The sequence below is a fragment of the Manis pentadactyla genome, chromosome 2 (genome assembly GCF_030020395.1).
Source record: "Manis pentadactyla isolate mManPen7 chromosome 2, mManPen7.hap1, whole genome shotgun sequence".
In the NCBI taxonomy this organism is placed as follows: Eukaryota; Metazoa; Chordata; class Mammalia; order Pholidota; family Manidae; genus Manis; species Manis pentadactyla.
In genome coordinates this window covers 91,210,381-91,234,536 of record NC_080020.1, presented here as the reverse complement: position 1 = coordinate 91,234,536, position 24,156 = coordinate 91,210,381, and the positions used below count along the sequence as shown (strand labels likewise).

At 33.1% G+C, this 24,156-nt stretch overlaps 1 protein-coding gene and 1 pseudogene across 2 annotated transcripts in view; both read right to left on the bottom strand.

Annotated features, from left to right (window-relative positions):
- The window catches only part of ADAMTS6 (ADAM metallopeptidase with thrombospondin type 1 motif 6), a 310,955-nt gene that overhangs the window by 246,443 nt on the left and 40,356 nt on the right, over positions 1–24,156 (bottom strand). The gene's annotated exons all lie outside the window — the stretch shown is intronic.
- On the bottom strand, positions 143–1,943 carry LOC130681513 (leucine-rich repeat-containing protein 51-like; annotated as a pseudogene).

The following is a 24,156-nucleotide window of genomic DNA, read 5'->3' as shown; positions in this document are numbered from 1 at the left end:
CAAATTGACCATCCTCAAGCCTCAAACTATTGGGATTCTGGGAAGCTCAGAGTGTATCCTACTTGATCCAGACCTTCTGGGGCTTGATATTGATGCACTTCCACACTTCAGCTATGGCACAGTCTGTTTTGATGACCCCACTGAAGTAGAACGTGGTGGTAAGGGCCAGGGTGCAGGGCCAGTGTGCAGAGCATATATTAACCACACCCATTCTCTTCTTCTCTAGCGTTCCTGTGGAGTGTCAGGCTCTGGACCTGAGGGAGGACAGCCAGTTTATTCACCTTCCCCAGGCACTGGATGCTGTTACCATGGAGATAGAGGACACACAGTTTGAAGAATGTTGTCAGGACAGGATTAATGGAAGTCAGGTCATTGAAGGACAGATCGATCCAGGCCAGGTTCTCCAGATGCCCCAATAGCTGTGAAACTACATGGTTGAAGTCCCTCAGTTGAGGACTTTGTTCAGCAATAGAGACTGGACCTGTGACTACCCAAACTTTGAGTGCCTTAGTGGTCATAGTTCTGTCCTTGGCTTCTTACTTACCAGATCTTGGATGATATGGATGCTTCGGAAGGAGTAATCAAGAGGGGGATCCTGCACTGAAGTGTTCATATAGTCATGTTTGCTCATAGCTCAGGCCATCATTTGTCAGGTATAAGCATGGGCCCTGGGAGCCCACATTCAGCCCATCACTGGTGCCTGAAACTCCATCATTAGGGATTCATTCTTTTGGGTTCAAGATTGTTTCCTGTTAAAATGGAAATAGCCCCCACAGCTGCTTCCCCTCCAGCCTCAGTGTCCCAGTACTTCAGAGTTACTCAGCACCTCCACAGTAACTCTCTACCCTTCTAACTTTATCTGCACTCTACCTAATATTTTATATTGCCTTCAGAGATAACTTCTTTTTTCATTCCTTCTTTTTTTATTAAACTGAGATAGAATTCGTATGTCATAAAATTCACCTTTTAAAAATATGCAATTCAGTTGTTTTAATATATTCACAAAGTGGTGCAACCATCACCACTACCTAATTCCAGAACATTCATTATCCCCCAAAGAAACATATACTCACTAGCAGTCATTTCCTATTTCTCCCCAGCCCTAGGCAACCACTAATCTGTGTACTGTTTCTAAGTTTTGCTTATTCTGGACATTTCACATAAATGGAACTATACAATATAGTGTTCCTTTGTGTTTGGCTTTTTACATAGAGTCATGTTTTCAATGTTCTTCAGCACTATAGTATTAATCAGTACTTCATTCCTTTTTATGACTGAATAATAATGCATTGAATGGATATACCACATTTTAGTTTCCATTCATCAGTTGATGGACTTTTGGGTTGTTTCCCCTTTGGGGCTATTATGAATAATGTTGTCATTAATATTAGTGCACAGTTTTGTGTCAAGATATATTTTCAATTCTCTTGGGTATATAACTAGAAATGGTATTGCTGGGTCAGATGGTAGCTCCCCATTTAACATCTGAAGAATTGCCAAATTGTTTTCCAAAATGGTTGCACCATTTTACATTCATACCAGCAACATATGAGAGTTCCAATTTCCCCACATCTTTACCAACACTTGGTATTTTCTGTCATTTTTACTCTAGCGATCCTACTGGGCATGGAGAGGTATCCTATTATAGTTTTATTTGCTTTCCCTCAACAACTAATGATGGTGACCCTCTTTTCATGTGTTTATTGTCCATTTGTATATCTTCTATCGAGAAATATGTACTCAATTTGTACCCAGTTCTTAACTGAATTCTAGTCTAAAGTTTGAATATTGTTTAAGTGGCAAAATAGTGCTACTGAAGACAATAATGGTAAATAAGAAAAATTACAGGAGGAAAAATATCAATAAGCTATTATTAAAACAAAAAACCCCAAGTAAGTATCAAATAAATTGGGTGACTTAATGGATTAAAGATAAAATATTCTGTTTAGGTTCATCAATTTTCATTAATAGTAATAAGGTAAAATTGTATAACATTCAACTATAATTTGGATAAAACACAACTACAATGTAGTAGTTGGTAACTCTTCTTCAATATTAAATAATAATTATATTCCCTTTTAATACCTGTAATTTGACATTTCAGACTTAAATCTTGATAACCTCATTTGATTTTTATTTTGTCGTAAAGCAATCTCCAAAGAATATTTCAAACAAAGTTAAAATTAACAACCCCAAAAATATGTTATTTCTGATGATAATGATGGTTAAGACTGTCTAGTGGAAGTTAAAAATTGAGTTTTAATATCAGATATTGGACAGTGGTCATTAATGCATTTTACATAAAACAAAAGTGCCTTAGAAATTAATTGCTCCTCTTTCCCCCAAAGTAACCCCATCCTTTCTGGCCCTCTTATCAGGTCATCTCCTAGATCCCATTCATCCAACTCAGCAGCTCCACTACTCTGACAAAATTCTTACACATACATTTCCCATGTCTCTGACTTTCCTCCCTCCTTATCCTACAAATGTTAAACTCTTATGGACCTTGTTCTCCCAACCCTTTTCCTTAATAATTTTTGAAGTACTATAAGAGCCCTTACTAGGATTCAAAATTATTTATGTTTTATTCTCCTATTGATCCTTTACTAGAAAATCTCTAATTTTTTTAAATGTACATTTGCATTCTGAATATAATAACCATTCCAAATTATAATCCAATCTGTCAAAAAAAATTAAGTCAAAGTGCAACAAATGAAATCTCAAAGCATCTCCTTCATATCAATTCCTACTGTTTATCATTCCTGTCATAAAATCACTTCCTTAGATAATTCCCAGAAATTGAAAATAAAGATCAAAATTTTCCTTTAAAAGCAGCTAAAATTAAAATTCTTAGACAAATGTAAGCTCCCACTTTAGAGATATATATATATATATAAATTAAGAGCTAGCATTTACTCTTATGTGTAGGAAGTATTGAAGACCTTAGTAATAAAATTAGAAAATACTATCTTTAATCATAATTGTAATAAATATTCCAAAAGTAATTTTCAACTTTTCACTCATTAAAAAAGCCCTCTAAGTTTTTGGACATTCAACTGTGACATACTGGAAAAGAAAAGTATTTAGTTCACTTGTCATTACTAAATTTCAAAGACAATTATGTAAAGGCAATTCTTTGGTCACATGCAAATTCATATTATATACTTATGAGCATTAATAATAATTGATTTTACAATTGTGAATGGGAAGATGACTTTGAACTCTCTCATTCTAATAAGTCAATATGAATAGCACAAGATATATGAACGTCAAAAAATATAAATTTTTATATTTCACTCTTCAACACTGACTTGATATCAATGATTTATTACATATTTTTTTTAAATTTCTGTATCCTTAAGTGATTCTCAGAAGGATATGAATCATTTGATATTCATTTGTTGTCTTTCCATAACTGATCAGTGGCAGCTAACAATTACATATGCATGTATAAAAGAAGAAAAGTAGAAAATTAAAGCTATGAAAAAGACAGTATAATAATTACAGGTTCCTTTTATGGGCCAGTCAATCCTACAGAAACAATGAAAGCATTTAATAGTGATTTCTGAGAAATCAGAGCACATTGCAAGAAACACATAGTAGGTACAAGATTTGCTATAGTAGCAACACAGATAATTTAATGAGCCATAAACTAATGAGTCTATATTTGTGGGTGATACTTTTCTCACAATTACTTGAAATTTCCACCATAAGAAGCTATGTTAAGAAAAATCTGCCTTAAGAAGCTACTATAAAAGTGAAATTCAATGAACTAGGAGAAAGAGAAATCAGGAAAACAATTCCATTTACAATTGCATCAAAAAAAATAAAATTCCTAGGAATAAACCTAACCAAGGAAGTAAAAGACCTGTACTCTGAAAACTATAAGACATTCATGAGAGAAATTAAAGACAACACAAATAAATGAAAATCTATCCAATGCTCATGGATAGGAAGAATTAATATTGTCAAAATGGCAATCCTACCTAAAGCAATTTACAGATTCAATGCACTCCCTATCAAAATACCAATAGCATTTTTCAATGAACTAGAGCAAATAATCCTAAAATTCATATGGAACCACAGAAGACCCTGAACAGCCAAAGCCATCCTGAGAAAGAAAAACAAAGCTGGGGGTTATTATATTCCCTGACTTCAAGCTATACTACAAAGCTACAGTAGTCAAAACAGTGTGGTGCTAGCACAAGACCAGACCCAAGTTCAATGGAAGAGAACAGAGAGCGCAGATATAAACCTACACATATATAGTCAATTAATTTATGATAAAGGAGCCATGAATATATTCAGTGGGGAAAAGACAGTCTCTTCAATAATTGATGTTGGGAACAGTGCACAGCTACATTCAAAAGAATGAAACTGGATCACTTTCTAACTCCATACACAAAAGTAAACATGAGATGGATTAAAGATCTAAATGTAAAACATGAAACCATAAAACTCATATTAGAAAACAGGTAATAATCTGTTGAACATAATCATGAGCAATTTTTCCCTGGAAACATCTCCTTGGGCAAGGGAAACAAAATAAAAATGAACAACTGGGGCTACATCAAAGAAGAACTACAGATGATTAACAAGCACATAAAAAGATGTTCCACATTGTTAATAATCAGGGAAGTGCAAATCAAAACCAAAACAAGGTATCACCTCATACCAGTTAGAATGGCCACCATGCAAAAGACAGGAAATAACAAGTGCTAGTGAGAATGTGGAGAAAAAGGAACCCTCCTATGCTGTTGGTGGGAATATAAATTGGTGCAGCCAGGATGGAGGTTTCTCAGAAAAACAAACATAGAAATACCATATGACCCAGTAATTATATTTCTAGGAATTCACCCAAAGAAAACAAAATCCCTGATTTGAAATGATATATGAACTCCTATGTTTATTGCTGGATTATTTACTATAGACAAGATATGGAAGCAACCAAAGTGTCCATCAATAGATGAATGGATAAAGAATTTGTGGTACATATACACAATAGAGTATTATTCCGCCATAGGAAAATAAAGAAATGCTGCCATTTGTGACAACATGGATGGCTCTAGATGGTATTATGTTAAGTGAAATAAGCCAGGCAGAGAAAGACAAATACTGTATATGATTTCATTTATTTGTGGAATCTAAAAACAAAACAAAATGAACAAAATAGCATTGACACTGAGCAGTGACTAGTGGTTATTATGGGGGAGGGTTTGCAGTGGGTGGGTGGGAAGGGAAGGGGAATAAAAGGGATAAAAATTCTCAATCATAATATATAAGTTGGTCATGTGGATGACAGCCAATGATTCTGTAACATCTTTCTATGTTGAGACAGTAACTCTACTAGTGGGGATGAGGATTTAATAATACGGGTAATGGCTGAACCACTGTGATGTACATTTGAAACCAATATAAGACTGTATATCAATAATCTTCAATTAAAAATGAAATAAACAGCATTTGTAGAAAGATACATAAAAATTACTATTTTTTTTAAAAAGTCTCATCATTGTTTTTCTTTCTTTCCATAGTAATGTCCTTCTCACACACACAAAACAATCAAATATTACAGAAGGATATAAGATAAGTGAGTTGCCTATAATTCTACCCCAACCTAACTTCTGTATTAGTTTGAAATATTATAAATTTCTTTAAACTTTGTGTCTGTGTTTGCACACAAAATCAAAGGTTGTGTGTATTTTGACTGTAAAAATAACTACATTTAAAAATATTCTGTATTACAGAATACTTTTTTTGTTCAGAATAGATAAGTCCTCTATATACATACTCCAAACTCAAATTAAATTATCAACTAATTATATTAAGATAAACATAAATCAAACTGTTTTCTGCAAAAGCATTCTAAACCCAACTTTCGGTGTCTTTTACTTAAAAAGAAGGAAAGGCTTGTATTAGTTTTAACTCATTATAATTCTTATTTCTAGAAACTGAGAATATAACATTTTTATTTCCAGAACAGATTTCAGCATAGCTAGTTTAAAAGCAAACAAAAGTTGAAAGGTATGTTCCCCTTCATAAAGTTAGGGTTACATTGTTCAACTGATAACAGCAATTACAAGCAAAAGCATGTATAAAATCTATTGTTTAACATAAAATACTTCTTGGTTTTTTTTGTTGTTGTTACAGCAAAACTAATCTCAAATTCATACTAGCATGAAAATCACCAAAGAATAAAAAAATACGATGCTAATGCATTTAAAGTTATATATCCTTTCGGATTCATGCCCAATTTTAATCACAAAAATACAGAATCTGACACTATGAGTGTCATTTTTACCTAGTATTTATTTTACATTTTAATAGCTGTCACTTTTTAAAAATTGAATTTAAAAGCCCATTATTCAGAACCATTCAACATTTTACATCTAAGAAACAATACCAAAAATCAACAAATTAACCTAACTCATCAAACATACGTTAACTGTTAATCTTAATTTGTTCTTTCCTAAATATCAAGATAGCAAGACGACATTTGTAAGAAATAAGTAGTTCATCAGGAATCACTTAATCACAGGGTTTAGCTGAAACAATATAAAACCAAAGAGGCAAATTTGTTTTCCAGGCTGTGATTGCTTTTTCTTTACTTTTCTTTTTAAAGCATAGCTTACTTTGATTTCCCCCGTTCATGTCCACCCCTCTTCCTCTAAGTGTAATCAAGCAAGGAAAATTCCACTTTGAAGTAGAGATCATGAAAAAAGAATAAATAAATCAAAGCTTTTCTGAAACCCTCTTTTCCCCAAATGATGTACTACAGAACTCATGAAGAAGGCAATTAAACAGGCAGGTTTAGTTGGAAAATCAAATTTATGTATAAAGACTAAGTGTACTCAATATCATTTACTTATGAACCAAATTTGTTGTTTTCAAATTAGGCATTTATAAAACTAGCTTATCAAATTGTCAATGGATGTTTGAAATATAGGTGCATAAAGTTAACAAAGACTCTTGATCTTACTCTATCAAAATTCTTGTAATAATATGTAAATGGTTATACATTTAATAGTGCTAAAAGACTATAGTTGGGGCAGGAGCATTTCCATTACAGTTTCATTTCAGATTAAAGCTCTGAGAACAGCTTTCTATAGATGACTGTATATTTTGAAACACAGTAATGGATTAAAGAAACATTGAGATTGCATCTCTAAGCAAAATGGCCTCTTTTCTAATTTTAAAAATGATATTAACTCATTATCTCCAAAATTTTATCAATTCAACATGTAAATCAATGTAAAAAATAAGTAATGAACCATACAGTACATTCTTCTACTTAATTAATTCTTTGAAATCTAGTGTGTATTTTACACTTAAATTACATCTCTATTCAGACGAGCCACATTTCAAGTGCTCAGTAAACAGATGTGGCCATTGACTACCATATGGTCAGCTTAGCTATCTATATACATTCCTAGAATTGAAATTGCCTAGAAGAGCATGTGCTTACATTTTTATGGATGCTGCTAAATTGCTTTAAGAAATAAAAGACACTGTAAAAATTTTTAACAATTACCATACAGTAAAATTAACTTTTTGTGTACAGTTCTATGAATTTTAAATGTACAAAAGTGTAACCACTACCACAAACAGCTCCATCACTCAAAAAAAAAAAACAAAAAACCAATTCCTTTCTGCTGTCTCTTTATACAAATACCATCTCCTTAGTCCTATGCCTTGGAGACCACTGAGATCAGTGGTCATACTATAGTTTTGTTTTTTTATAGAAATGTCATGTAAATGTAATTATACAGCACATAACTTTTAAGACTCGCTTCAGCATAATGTCTTTGAGATTCGTCCAAATTGCTGCACATTCAATAGCTCCTTCCTTTGCACTGCTGAGAAGCATTCACCTATTGAAGAACATTTGGGTTGTTTCCACTTTTCAGTGGTTATGACTAGAACTTCTATAAACATTCATATACAGATTTTTGTGATTTCCCTATGAGAAATACTCTGGAGTGTGATTGTCGGGTCATTGGTAAGTGTACATTTAACTACAAGAAACTGCTAAACTGTTTTTTAGAGTAGCTGTACCATTTGAACTCCTACCAGCAGTGTATGAGAAGACCAGGTGCCCCTCAGCCCAGCCAGCATTTGGTATTGTCAGTTTTTTATTAGCCATTGTAATAGATGTGTAGTGCTATCTTATTGTGATTTTAATTATCTTCTCCCTGAAGCTAGTGATGTTGAATATCTTTTACTCAACATTGGATGCTTACTGGATATTGGCCTATTTAGAAAGAAAGAAAACAGTTCATGCACACCCAACAATCACAAGCCAATTCTACAGAAAAAGATAGTGAAACTTACAGTCTCAATGAATTACCACTTCTTTCATTGATTTGACTTAATTTGACTTCTTAACAATGTAATTTGTCTTATTCAATGGACTCTATATCTATTCCTGGGATATAATTTAGATTCTCTCTAAATCTCAGTCCCTTTTGAATTTAATCCCTCTGAAGGCTTTTCTACTCCCTTTGTTGCAGCTCTTCTCCTGATGGTATGCAAATTTTACTTTTTGAACGTTAGATCTGTAATTTCTCCTATCTAATGGATCTTCCTACCCTAACATTTCACTCTCACATTTTAAAGCTGAGCTTTCTCAATTTTTCTGTACCTGTAAATACAAAAATCATTCTAATCCCACAAGTTGAAACTTGGCATTATTTTCTACTATTCTTTCTTGGTTTTCATACAGAATAGACCAGAATTGGCTGTGATGTTTCTGCTTAACATTTACTTCCCATTCTCTAATTCTACAGCATATTTTTGCTATTAGATGCTTCCTAACTGGTCTCTGTCCCTAGTCTAATTTAGCCATTATAAATTATCTTCCTAAAACATTAGTATCTTATTTTTAAGCAAAAAGTAAATAAACAAACCTAAAAGAGGAATGGCAAGTTTACTATATGAGTTCAATTAGTACATCAAGATTAATCTACTTTTTATTTTATGTAGGGGAACTGTCCACATGAAGAAAATGAAAGTGAATATAAAATGTTAAAAACAAAAAATGGAATAAGATATTTTAAAGGCAAGGAAAAAGAAACTGTCAAAAATGGTTAGGCAGACTTTAAAAAAACAGAACTTCTAAAAGAAAAAAGTATAATTTTAAAACAAAAACTCAATGAACAAATTAAACAGCAGATTAATCAGAACTGAAGAGAGAATTAGGAACTTGGAAATATGAAAAAAATTACCCAGACTGAAACAGAGAGTGACCAGTAGAAGAAAATTATGAAAAAAAGAAAAAGAGAGAGAGAGAGAGAGAGAGAGAGAGAATGGGAGGCTGATAAGATCCAAAATACATCTAATGAGACCCAAGAAAGAATAGAAAGAGTTGAAGAGAACCTTCAAATCTAATTTCTGAGAAACATCCAGCACTGATTGAAGAGATGAATCCACATATACAAAAGGCATATTCTGTACTAAGCAGACAAATAGCTAGGAATACATACCTTAAAAGAAATTCAGAATGGCAAAGTTACAGAGAAGAACTTGAAAGCAGCCAGAAAGATAGATCACATACACAATGACAAGCACACTACACTCACACATCTTAACAGAACAATGGGAATCAAAAGAGAATAAAATATTATTTTCAAAATGTTGAGAGAAAGTAACTATCAGCCTACCATTATGAACCCAGCAAAACTGTCTTTCAAGAACTAGGACAAAATAAAGATACTTCCAGATCACCAATAGAGAAAGTAAGAAGACTTCCTCTAAAGAAACTTCTAAAAGATGTACTTCAGGAAAAAACAAATGATCCTTAATATGCAAGAAAGTACAGTGAAGAAAGAAATTGGTACTTACATAAACAAACAAAAACAACTGTTATTTACATAAAAACTGCAATAATGATAATGGTGCTAGTGGTGATGGTAGTGTTAGTTTGTGTAATTAAAAAGAAATCAGAAATAAGATACAGAATAATAATACCACAGAAGTCAAGAGGAGTGATCATATTTATATGTTTTAATGTGTTTGATTTGTTCAGGAAAGAATAATACTGATTAGCTTTACTGTGTTAAGTATGCTTACTAAAGTTTCAAGAGTAATCATCAAAAGAATAAAAATGAAATATACAGCTTCCATACAAATAGAAGGGAGGGGAAAAAGAAATAATAAAAACAAATGAACAAACAATTCCATCAATGAATTGTGGTGACTGTATTGTATATCTTAAACAGGTGCAGTGAATGGTCTGTGGATTGTATCTAAATAAAATTGTCACCAAAAAAATTCAATACAAAAAAATAAGAGAACAATGTTTTAGTTTCCTCTCCAAATATATTGACTCCTAAAACTGGGAGTGACTACAATTAAGTGGAAAACATAGCTGGTTTACAAAAAGCCCAAAAGTCACAGTGGTAGAAAGGAGAGCATACTGAAAATGCAAATTATATATAAGGTATACAAACAAACCAAAGTTTAGGATAAGAGTAGTTAGAGAGCCAAATTCCAGCTAAATGTAGGCATAAGTCAAAATGCCAGTATAACTCAGAACAATATTTGAAAAAAATTTACTTTAAAGTTATACTTCTAGAAAAAAAAGGGTATATTTTGAAAGTAAGAAAACAAAACTAATCAAAATTCTAATTACAAAAAGTTATTACATAAAGTTTTATTGAAACTTCTCTTGCTATAAGTAATTATTTATGAAAAAGGAGAAGTAATATGAGGCTCACTTCAAAAGCAGAAAAACCATGATTTAAAGTTTCAATTGTTGTCTCTGTCCCCACTAGATTCACTAAGCACATACTGAGAAAGTGTTACTATTTTTAGTGACCTTTCATTTAATAAACATCAGATCCATGAATATAACCATTCTTCTGTAACTCTACAGTAAAGTAAAAGACAAATGCCAAAGGAGGAAAACTGGAGCAGATTTAAAGGACTTCACGGAGTACTTACTTACTAAGCATCAAAATGACCCCTTAATTTAATGTTGCACCCAAGTTAGGTAGGTAATATGCTTACTTTTTTCTGGAAACTATTAAACAACTTATTTTACATTTTTTAATTTCCTGAGGACTCTGCTATGCAACAAAGTACTTTGCTATCTGGCAATCCTGATGACTTCCTAGATAGTTTACTTGGTAGAAGTCCAGTGGACGCGCTCAGTCTATATTGAAATGACCCTTGTACAAAAAACAGGAAATTGAAGTTTTCTTCCTAACTAGATGAAGGATCACAACCAAAACGCTAAAGAAAAAAACTGAGGAAATGAGGGACTGCCACTGCAAGGAATAGGGTCAATGGGACAAGAGAAAGACAAAGTGAACATGAGATTAAAAATAAATTTACTATATAAATAATATTATTTACCATCATACTACTGAATAATTAACCAAAATTAACCATTCCTAATTAACAGGACAACATTAAAGTGAAATCATTAAATTACAGACATTTTTAAAAAAAAGTCAATGAAATGGAAAGATAGTAATACATCTGACATAGAAAAAATGTACAATAATTCTACTTGAATACTCATGAATTTACAAATAAAATTAGAAACTATTACTATGTACCCCAATTATGTCTGATTTTATAGGTGGTATTTTAAGAAAGTAGGTGTTCTAACAACTGTCACTCAACAATCAAGGTGTTACCACAGTATATTCCATGAAATCACAAAGTTATACATACTAATTCATCTTAAATTTAACAAAATTTTTAAATTCCATTCCACACATTTCATCAATATCAGTTGATAACTTCAACTATTACTATAATAGCTGACTTCAGCTATCATTATCAGCATTAGTTCTATATTTCTAAATGAATGCATACTTAATTTAAATAGGTAACCTAACATTATCTTTGCAAAAAGGAAATGGATAATTAAGAATTAACCACTTTTGAAAGGGCTTAGATATGAGGGGGAAAACAGGGATTGGCTCAAAGTCTGTATATACAAGATTAGGTACACCCGCAAGACCAGAAAAGAGCACTTCTCCAAACCCCTGGCCTCCGGTTTTGTTCTCTGAAGAAATGAAACTAGAGAGGCTCAGTTTTGAGTACACCTAACCCAATGGAAGGCAAGGGTAAAGCCTAAGGCTGAAAACAGGGACAACAGGTTTAGCTGGAATCCTCCCACTCACTCCCCTATCTTGCTTTCAGACCCTTGCAAAAAGGCAGCAAGCTGTTGGGTTCTTCTCTGGAGAAACTGAAGAGTCTCATGGAAAAGACCCATAGACACTGACATTTTTGCTTTCTCTCCAGAAAAAAGGCCACCAACACCAAATCACCCTAAGGGAAACTCCCCATCAACAAGCCCAAACCAATGTAAATAAGCTCCCAATTAGTATTTTTTCAATATGAACAGATAGACAAGGAGGCTCAAAAAAAAAACAACAGTGAACAGGAGGAACGAGTGCATACGTCTGCCCTTGTAGCAAATATTCCCATCCAAGTCAACTCTTCCCCACCTCTTTTACTCACTAATGTTTATTATTTGCACATGCTGTTTCCTTGCCTAAAACATACGCCACTGTCATTCTCCACCTCCAGTGTGTTGCTAACTCCTTTCTCTCAACTTATTCATAATCTATTTTTCTCTCTGGACAGAAAGCTAAGAGCTTAGACATTTATCTGTCTTATTCACTGTTTTGTGATCTCAAAAACTTACACAGAGTAAGCACTCAAAAGTTTCTTGAATGTCTCAGTGAATGAATAAATGCAGCTTTAAAGTATTTCTTGGAGAAGATAATAATTTCCATACACCTCAAAATTATTCTTAATAGTTTTTCTACTCCTTTTTCTAGTCTTTACACTGCAGCTCTAGAAAGCTCTATATGAATCCCTGAGTCTTTGCAATATCCTTCATTTTCAGTAAAATGGAGTAACCATTTATTTTTTTAAGGAACTTTTGAAAAGTTACTGTACCATCTTAAGTGTATCTTTCAGGCCCTCAAACCCATTTGGAAAGTTAAACCCAGAACTCCAGAGAAATGAACTGGTTAAGTACAACCCCTAAGTACTTCATAACATACCTTCACAAGAACTATAACTCACCTTCTTCCCTCTTAATAGTGTTGTTAAGTATGTATGTTTTATTATTAAATTAGTTCATGATGTATGTAAACTAATCATTAGGAGAGAATACCAAAGACAGGGGAAATCAGCAAACAAAAAATATCAATGTAAAGCAAGAAAACAGAGGAAATGCTTGAAAATTCTGTAAGAGCTAATTCTAGTATTTATTAACTTCTCTATATCAAGTCACTCATTTATTGATATTACTTTCCTAATTGAAACCATTTTTGCTTTTTGTGTAACTGGCAAAAATATTGTCATTGCCCTGTAGAGAAAACCTGAAATGAGAAAAGCTGTAAAAAGAGAAGGTTTAAAGGAAAGATTGGGAATTTGGTTTTGGATATATTGAGTTTGAGACCCATGGAGACGTCAATTAGGCAATTCAATATACAAACACAGAGTTTAGGGAAGGGGTCAGGGCTCCAGATGTATATATGGATATAAATGGTGCCTAAAACTGTATAGATGCACTTAATTGCAGCTGGTACTTAAAATCATCAAAATAACTGAGGTCACTACAAGTAAATATAAGTTGAGAAGAGACTGTAAGAGAAGTGGTTAAAATACTCAAACATTTCTTTTCTATTCAGAAAGACTTTTCAGAATTATTCCTGACATTTCTTTAACATTGGCCTTTTATTAAGATGCTGAAAATTTATGAAATGAGAAAGATATTTTGTAGGGATGTTAATTTTTATAAATTGGGGTTGGGGGGGTATAGATAGGAAGGATATAACCAGCTTAGTAAATATTGTCCTAAAATAGTCCAGTGTGAAAATTTAACCCCAAAAGTGGAATAACTTCAAATAAATGTCTCTAAATGGAGTTTTCCCCTTCTTTATATCACGAATTTCCTTTCTCTCTTCCTTACCCTTTTACCTCACTCATCAAGAACTCACCTCTCAACATCAGAACTCAAAGATTTTGGCCTAGCATCCAGTTCTTTGGGGTAAGTTAAAAAGGAAAGTGAATTGCTAATTCAAATGGTTCTAAAAGCCTTTCTGAACTGGAGAGAAAAGAGGCATTGAATTTTTTTCACCCATTTTTCACTACTTTGCATATATTAGCACTTAATCACATACACACACAATCTATCATCCACATTCCTGCCAGGGACATTTTCAAATCTGATCATGTCAGTTTTCCACATGAATTTCTCCAATGTCATCTCTTACAAGAAAATAAAAACTAAATTTCTTTTTTTACCAGTTTGGTTGATTTTTAAACATAAGAAAAATCAGTTTCAGGTGAACCAATTTTCAAAATGGAATTAAGTATTCTACTAGAGGCCTAACCAATGTTCAGTATAAAAGAAGGATTCCCATATCATGCTTAATGGACAGCATCAGAAGACTAGTTAGATCCATCTCCCACCCAAAAACTATCTGCTGTTATATTTTTGAATACTTTTGTTTGCTGATGAGGTTATCCCTTAGATAGAGCTGCAAAAATAGAATGCACTTTGGGATCCACTTAATTAAACTTCATTTAACAGTGCTCCTCCATTGTAATACATTTTTTATTCAGGCCATAAACATATATTCTTAAAGGCTTATAACCATTTACTAGACCTAAAATCATACAGATTGGAAAGAAACAAAGTATCAAACAAAAATACAAGCCCATCCAAAACAGCAAATCTGGAATTTTCTTTGCAAGGGGTGGTGATCTCCTTCATTTAGCTCCCTCCTTCTTTATACACTCCCACCCTCAATCTTGAGGCTTTATTTGCATAGCAGTAACCCTGTTTTGCTTAATTTGTATGTTTAGTTAGCTAGTTTGGAAGTTACAGAGATTGGAGATGAGTGATACAGAAGTTAATGTACTACTAAGCAACCCATAGACTTTGCCTCTGCTAACCAAAACTAGAAAACTGAAGAATCTTTGTTTTCTTCTCTATACTGAACAACTATAAAATGTAGTAGGAACTTTAACTTTTAATAGCCCTTGTAACTATGAAATTATCTGGTTTATTTTTTACCTGTTTATTCTCAGATGCCATATATTAGAATGCAAGCTCAATGAAAGCAGTGAATTTGTCTAGTTCATCCCAGACCCCAGCATCTAAGATAATGTCCTGCACATACTAGAAATCTAATAAGTTTTTTAATAATGAAGGATAATATATTATTACATGTAAGATCTTATTTTTCTTTTTCGTTAATATATTTCAGTATGCCTTTATTACTTATTTAAACTTTAAGTAAGTACACTTAGAGGTTTTTATCAACTGTTCAATTTTTGCTAACAACTAACCTTAATTTATTTGATTTCTTTTACAGTTAAATTTTTTTAAATGCTTTAATACTAAATTCAAAGATATACCTGTTATTAAAAAGGCTAAGTTACAAATATAGTCATGAAGTGTTTTCATAGTTAGCAGAAAACATTCCACTTACATAATACTCTTGTTAATTAGCTGCAAATCACCTGCTGGTTGACACTTGACACGTAATATACAGCCTTTCAATATCATATTTTTACTCATTCATTGGCTTGTAGGAACTCTTTTAAGCCCCACAGAGTCTACCTGATGCCTTTTAATTACAAAAAAGGTATTATATTTAAATAATATTGTTAAGATTTAAAGCTTCCTCCAAAATCACCTAGAGAATTCAGTTAAGAAATAAATTCATTATTTCCTTATTCTAACTCAAGCATTTCTGAAAATAAGCCAAACCAATTAAGAAAATGTTATAGAAGTAAGAGGCAAGACACAAGAAATGACTAATTAATGACACTTTAATTTTAATAGATCTGCACAGAATTAATATAACTGAAAGAATTTCAAGAGTTTATTATTTCTCTGGAAAAATCAATATATTCCTCCTGACAAAATATTACTTTGGTGTCATTCCTGAATAGTATGTATAAACTGAATTTAATCCTGAGGAGACATCAGAAAAACCCAAATTAAGGTACATTTCATGAAAAGCTGTCATGTGCAGTGACTGTAATGGGATATGTGGGGGGGACCTGATAATGGGGGGAGTCTAGTAACCATAATGTTCTTCAAGTAATTGTACATTAATGATACCAAAAAAAAACTGTCATGTGTTCTTTAAAAATGTCAAAGCCAAGTTAAAGAAAAACTGAGGAACTGTTTCAGATAAAAGAGACTCTTGAACAAGGTACCACAAATAAATGCAGTGTGTGATATTAGATTAGATACAGGCCTGAGGGGGAAAATAGCTACCAAGAATATTATTAGATAAACTAAATTATTAAATATTAGTACTATGTCAATGTTAAATGTCTTGATTTTGACAATTGTGGTTATGTAAGAGAATGTCCTTGTTCTTAGAAAGTACAAACTGAAGTATTTCAGGGGTAGAGGGGACTGGTATGTCTCCAGTTATACTCAAATGGAATACAAACATTTTTATGTGTTTGCCAGGAACTTCCACTTCCAGCCAAGATGGAATAATAGGTATCAAATCTACCCATCCTCCAAAAACCATTTTAAAAATAAACAAAATATATAAAATATCATTGCAATACAGCAGACAACAGGAAATGAAAGACAGTGATCCTTGAGAAACAGCAATCCAAGTGAGCTCTATGAGTATCCAGCTTAACACCTTGAGAATTGCCAGGTCATAGAAGAGTGGGAAAACGTCAAGAGAGCCCAACGGACTCTCTGACTTGAAAAGACGGAGCCAAAAAACATGGGAGACACCTGGTTAGAATTTACAGGCCCACATACAGGGGAAGAAAGAGCTACACAAAAAGGGAATTCTGGAAACTTGCAGGGGAAATTCTTAACTTGGCTAAGTACTTATCAGCACACAGGTGTAAGGAAAGTACCAAAACCAGGAAAACAATCACCCAAAAGGATTAAAGATAACACAGCTTATCACTTACACAGCATTAGACAAAGTGCCTGTTCCCACCTAGTTCAACTGGAAAACCCCAAGATTCACAGAGTTTTGCATAAAGGAATTTAGAAAGAATTTGCCTCAGTATTGGGGACTAATTAGCCCTAGAACTGAACATGGTCCTATTCCACATAGCAAATCTTTAAACCCTGGAAATTTACAGTATTTATAGAAGCACAAAAACTTCAGTTCCTAACAAAGTAAATTAATACAATAATATTATATGGTACAGTTATGTATGGTATGCAAAGAAATGGGAAAATGTAACACATAATAAAGAGATAAGTTAGTCAATTGAAACTGATGTAGAACTGAAACAGATATTAAAATTAGCAGTCAAGATCTTTAAAATAGTTTTTATATTTTCCAGTTTTAATATTTCCAAACAGATGTGGAAGATTTTTAAAAATTTAACTACCACAGATGAAAAAAATTATACTTCATGAGACAAAAATACAAATCAGGTGGAACTAATGACAAGTTAGACATTGTAGGAGAAGAAATCAGTGAACTCAAAGACATAGCAATAGAAACTACCCAGAATGAAAAACAGAGAAAAGAGAATTAAAAATAATAAACAGAACATCAGTGAGTGGTGGGACAACTCCAAGCAACCACATGTATGTGCAGTTGGAGTCACCAAGAAAGGAGGGCAAAACCAAAAATATATTTGAAGAAATAATTACTAAAATTTTCAAAATTGGATGAAAACAGATATAAGTAACACAACACCAAAGAAGAAAACTATTCCAAAAAACATTATAATCAAATTTTAAAATTAGTAAGGATATAGAAGAGTTGAAAACCATGATCACCCAAATTAACTTAATTGATATTTTTAGAACATTTCATTCAACAATAGCCAATACACATTCTTTTCAAGTGCACCTGGAACATAATATCATGAAAGACCATATTCTGGGCCATAAAAGAAATTTCAGTAACTTGAAAAGCATTTGAGTCATACAAAGTAAATTCTCAGATTGCAGTGGAATTAAATTAAAAATAAATAATAAAATTATCTCTGAGGGGAAAAATACAAATATTTGGAACTAAATAACACAATTCTAAATATACATGGGTCCAAAAAATAAAAGGAAATTAGAAAGAATTTTGGGCTGTTAAACAACATATACAAATTTGTAGGAGGTGTTAAGCTGTATCTAGGGGGAAATTTTATAACATGACACACCTATATCAGAGAAGGCAGAAAGGTCACAAATCAATGGCTGCAGGTTCTACCTTAAGAACCTACAAAAAGAAGAGCAAAGTAAACCCAAAGCAAGTGTAGGAATGGGAACAGTAAAAATTATGGTAGAAACAAAAGAAACAGAAAACCACTGAAACTAAATTTGAGAAGATCATTAGAATTCTAGCCAAACTAACTAGGAAAAAGAGAACAAAAATCAATGATATCAGAAAGAGATACAGTCAATTATATATTCTATAGATATTAAAAGGACAAGAAGAAAATATTATAACAAGTATGTCAATATAATCTAAGTTATAACTTAGATGAAATACATTTCTTCAAAGATTCAAACTACCAAAGCACACTTAATAAGATAACCTTAATAGCCTTATATGTCTTAAGCAATAAGCAATTTGAATGGGCTATTAAAAATCACCTCACAAAGAAAACTCCAGGTCCAGATGGCTTTCCCTGGTGAATTATAAAAACATTTGCAGAAGAAATACCAATTCTACACAAACTTTTCTGAAAATTTAAAAATGAGGAGATACTTTCTAACTCATTCCGAATGAGGTAAACATTACCCTGATACCAACGCCAAAGACATTATAAGAAAACTGAACACTATCCTTCACTAAAAAAAGATGTTAAAAAGTTAACAAAATTTTGGCAAATCATACCTAATGATATATTAAAAGGATAACACGTTATTACCAAATTGATTTTATGTTAGAAATGCCAGGTTGGTATAACATTCTAAATCATTCAATGCAATATGCAGAAACAGCATTTGACAAAATTCAATGTCCTTTCCTGATTAAAAACTCTCAGCAAACTAGGAATAGAAGAGAAAACTTTGTCAACCTGATAAAGGGCAGCTACAAAAAGCCTACAGTGAACATCACACATAAAGGTGAAAGATGGGATGTTTTTCCATCAAGATCAGGAACACAACAAGGGATGTCTGCTATCACCATCTTTGTTCTGCATTGTACTAGAGGTTCTAGCCAATGAAATAAGGCAAGAAAAAGGAATAAAACCCACTCGTGATTAAAAGGAAGAACTAAACTATTTTTAATTTCAGAAAACATGATTATCTTTGTAGAAAATTCATTGGAATCTTTTAAAAAGCTACTAAAGCTAATGAATGAATTTAGTAAGATCACGGGATATAAATCAATTGTATCCTTATATACTAGGGATAAATGATTATAAATAAAAATTTTTAAACTACTTGTGATAACATGGGAAAAAATGACAAAAAAATGTGAAAACATTGAAAACTGCAAAATACTGCTGAGAGAAATTAAAGAAGACCTAAATAAATGGAGATATATATCTTGCTTTTAAATAGGATGTATTTGCATAGTTAAAATGTCAATTTTCTAGGTCCAGACCAAACTCAAGAAGAGGGAATTACACAAAATCATGAACAGTAGAAGGCAGAGATCATTGGGGGCCATTTAGAGGTTTGCCTACTATTATTAAATATCTCCACATTATGTTTTGTTCAACTCCCTTATAATTCCTCTAAAGGGACTCTGGAGCCACAGTACCTGGGTCACCTAATTAATATGTGATTTTGCCAATCATCTCACTTCCCTATGTCTCAGTTTCCTCATCTATAAAATAGAGATAACAGAACCTATCTCATATAGTTATTGTGATGTTAAAATGATTAAATATCTGGAAAGCACCTAAGTATTTGGTACATAGTAAGTAAGTGCATAAATACATCCAAGAAACCAATATGAACACTAAATTTGCTATTCCCTAATGTTAAGTATTTATTATAACATGTCCTTCTTTGATTTAACTATTAATAATGCCAATTACAAATAAAACACAGTTTTAGTCAATGTGTGTACAAAGATAGTTTACTAAATTGCATGTATTTTTTCAACCTTAGGCACTGAGGAAAAAGTATCTTCTTATTCCCATTTATAATAGATTTTAACAAGTGAATATTGGTAATGCATGGGATGACCATAATCTTGATTTACCTGATCCTAGTTAGTGCCTATTGTCTAGACATAACGATCAATGACACCATCTGTCACTCATAATGTGATTTCCAGCAAAAAACCATTCCATGATTGCACAAGAAATTTAGGTCACATGAGTTTTTCATAATCCTGGATTGGAATGAAAACTGAACCTAGAAGAACATATCTGGATAAGGAATCAACAAACCTGGGACAAAGCAAAAAGAAACTGAAGAAAGAAAGAGATAGGCAGTGGGGATGGGTAGGAATGATAGAGCCAGAGTGGCCAAAGAGAATAATAAATGCTTCAAAATGCTTAAATAACCAACAACCATTCATTTACAATTTGAATTCAAGATTCCTCTACTACCTATAAACCAAGCATATTGTTAAAAGGTTAGTATGAGTTCATAAAAAAATGTAACTGGCATTTCCTTAAGGATTAAAGAAATCCATAAATGAATAGCAAATAAACATTCATCTACCATATTTAATTTCCCTTTCTGCTACCTGTTTTAATATGTAATCATAAAGCCAATATATAATTCTGATAGATACATATTTTAAAATACAAGAAAACTTGTTTAAATCCACACATTACAGATCAAGTTTTAGAAAAAAAAATTTTTATAACTATTTTTAATCTGCCACCTGAAAACATTAGTTAACTTTGGAAATTCCAATCCCCTTAAAAACAGCAGCATCAAAGCAAATAGTCATGAACCTTTAAGAGGATAAATATTCTCATTTTAATTAAAGAATAAATTATTTGACTTGGTATGCAACTTCACATCTGTATTTTGAGATGTATTTACATATACTGTGCATTTAATTAATGAAAAAATGAAAAGTAGAATTTTTGAATAGCTTATTAACAGAGGCATTCTTAAAATATCTGTACCTTTCATTTTCAGGAATTTCGGCTACTAAGAGGAATGAAGTTCTGGTATGTGCTGCAACATAAATTAACCTTGAAAACAGTGCAAAGTAAAAAAAAAAGCTAATCATCAAATACTACATATTGCACGATTCCTTCATATGAAAAGTTCAGAATAGGCAAAGATATAGAGACAAAAAGTGGACTAGTGGTTGTATAAGGCTGGGGCTGAAGTTGGGAGGATGAAGGGAATGGGGATGATGTTCTTTGGGAAAGATGGAAATGTCCTAAAATTAATTATGGTGAGGGCTGCACAAGCCAGTGAGTATATTAAAAACCACTGACTTGTGTATTTTTAAATGGGAAAATTATATGGTCTGTGAATTATATCTCAATAAATGTATTACCAAAAAAGAACTTAGGTTATAATTCCTATCTGAAATATATACTGTTGAAATACTAACATATTAAAGATGGAAGATGTGATTCTAATGCTTGATAGGAGAGAAAACCCATAAAGGTATGCATTAGTCTATTCATGTTAATTGCTCAACATTGATTCAAGTACATTCTGTATCACTAAATTACTACCAACTTTCAGAGTATAAACAGATTTCTTGAAATTGAAATTTTTTACTATAAAATAAATTTAGAAATTGGCTTCATTTTAAATTTGTGGTGGGTATTTCCTGACTTCATGTATAAATATATAAATAATTTAAAAATAATCTATCAAATTATACATTTTATCCCTAAGTAGCTATTAATTTAGTTTGTCAATATAAAGTTTAATAAGGATAATCTGAAAGCTTGTAGCAAGTGTAACTTTTAAAGTATATATACACAACCCACTTTTATCTTCTTAAATTCTGTTTCTAGAGTTTCAAGTGCAAAATAGTAATCATTTCTTGACCTAGGTATATAGTGTCATATTCCATTATTTTTTAAATGGTTCATAAGTGGCAAGCTGAGTTAAGTGAACACTAGTAATTGTCAAACAATTATACTAGATCTAGTCTATAGAAGCAATCAATGTTATTACTACTGATATTTTAAAAACAGATCACAAAAATGAAATATCCACTTCATTATTCTACCATTAATGTTTGTTTATTTCAAAAGTTCATATTTCCAAAAATTTATACATTACAGCACTAACTCTGGTATTCAAAGCTAAGGTGTCAGGGAGTTGAACAATATCAGAAGTAACTGTATATCACCTCAGAAAGTGACATGAAACTACTCTTTGATATGGCATAACGTTAAGATTTGATAAAGATGGGAAAGCAACATCAGCAATATGGTTAAGGAGGAGAAACAAACCCTCATCCCCCAATTAAAAACAATAATTAAACACCTATCCACAAATGAAAACAGCCCTTAGAGGACTCAAGAGTCCAATTACAAACCTACAGCAACAGAGTGGAGCAAAAAATGGAGAATAGCCACACAAAAAGGATGACTAAAAGATTGGCTTAGCAGAGATCCCTGGAGGCAATTGGGAAGAAAGAGGAAGACTATCAGTATCAGCAACAAAGTGGTACCATCAGGTCCTCAGAGCAGTAGCCTGCTCTATGGAGTCCTCTGCAGTCCTCTCCTGTGCTGCCGAGAACGATAACAGCTCTAATGAGAACTGCAGACTCCTCACAGCTTTCACAGTGAAGGAACCTACAGTGTTGGCAGGACCCCAGCAGTCTGCTCCACAGAAGTCACCTTTCACCACCAAGGTAACTAATAGCTATCACTGCCATAGACCTCAAGGAAGGAGCTGCTGCTATGCCCACCCCAAGAAGGAGCTGCTCTTGTGTTGCCCTGGGATCAAGGCTCCCAGCATCCTGCAACCCTGAGTATATCCCAGACTCCAGAGTGACAGTTGCTCTACCTGCTCCTACACTGCAGACCCTGGATCCAGGGCTTTTGTGTGCACCGATGCTCCAGACTCCAGCACTGAGGATGCTTCACACATGACCACATCTCAAGAACCACAGCCAACACCGCTGCAGGCTAGTCAGCCTTCTGGACCCAAATGCCACTGTTGCTTTTTGTGTGTCTGTACTTTAGACTTTCATCTTTGTGGCCACTTTGCATATACCTGCATTCCCCACATCACTGCCACTGCAGGACAGGCAGAGCTGCTGTTACTCTGCAAGCACAAGCACTGGTCTCTGGCTCCATGACTGCTTCAAAGGTACACACACAGACACCAGTGCTACCAGCACTGGTGTAGGTGCCTACAAGCTGGAACCAATACCAAGAGGAATCCCTTCCACTGTGACATCCCTCATTAGAGAAAAAGAAATTAGGTGGCCCCAGCATCTTTCACTGCTGCTGCAAACAACTGCAGCCTTGGCCATTGAGGACCCTTGCAATTTTACCAACACTAACTCCAACTGACATGGGTGCAATGAAGACTATACTGCTGGGCTTTCCTCAGAGCTAGAAACATCATATCCAACCCAGCCAGTGCCCTTGTACCCACCCACTAATGAAGATCTTTCTCTGCCAAAATCAGATCATAAAATCTGGAAGAGGTGACTGTTCCATCAAATACACAGACATCAATGCAAAACTACAGAAACATGAAAAATCAAGGAAACATGATACTACCAAATGAACACAATAATATACCCATCACTGGCTGCAAACAAATGGAAAATCTACAAATTGACAAAGAATTCTAAATACTCATTTTAAGAAAGCTCAGCAAGCTATAAGAGAACACAAATCTACAACATAATATGAGAAAAAGAGTACATGAATAAAATACGTTCAAAAGATAGAAATTATATAAAAGAACCAAAAAGAAATTCTGGAGCTGAAGAATAAAATGAATGAAATGAAAAATGCAATGGAGAGCATGAAGAGCAGATATGATCAAAACAAAGAATCTGTGAACTCAAAGACAAGTTATTTGAAATTACCCACTAAGAGAAGAAAAACAAAAAAGAATGAAAAACAGTGAAGAAAGCCAACCTAAAATATGAGACACCATCAAATAAAATAACATTACATTATAGGAGTCCCAGAAAAAGAAGGGAGACAGAGAGAAAGGGGCAGAAAGCTTATTTAAAAAAATAATGGCCAGGAACTTCCCATATGGGGGAAGAGATATGGACTTCCATGTACATGAAGCTCACAGGTGGCCAAATAGTTTCA